We start from the raw sequence: 228 nt of genomic DNA on the forward strand, positions 1-228 counted from the left end.
TCTCGGTCCCGAGGGTGACTGGGATCTGGGATAGACCAGATTTCTGAGGCTAGGGGTCTGGATTAAGAGGGTCAGGTCAGGTGGTGGGATTACGGTTGGGGAGTTGCTGGGTGTTGGTTCCCAGCCCCAAGGTGTTTTGTTTGGGTTGGTGGGAGGTGAGTCACTGGCAGCTGGTGCTAACGCTCCAGCTGCCCCTGCCAAGAGCCTCAGGCACCTCCGGGGTGGGGC

Source organism: Mastomys coucha, unplaced genomic scaffold (assembly GCF_008632895.1).
Source record: "Mastomys coucha isolate ucsf_1 unplaced genomic scaffold, UCSF_Mcou_1 pScaffold22, whole genome shotgun sequence".
Lineage (NCBI taxonomy): Eukaryota > Metazoa > Chordata > Mammalia > Rodentia > Muridae > Mastomys > Mastomys coucha.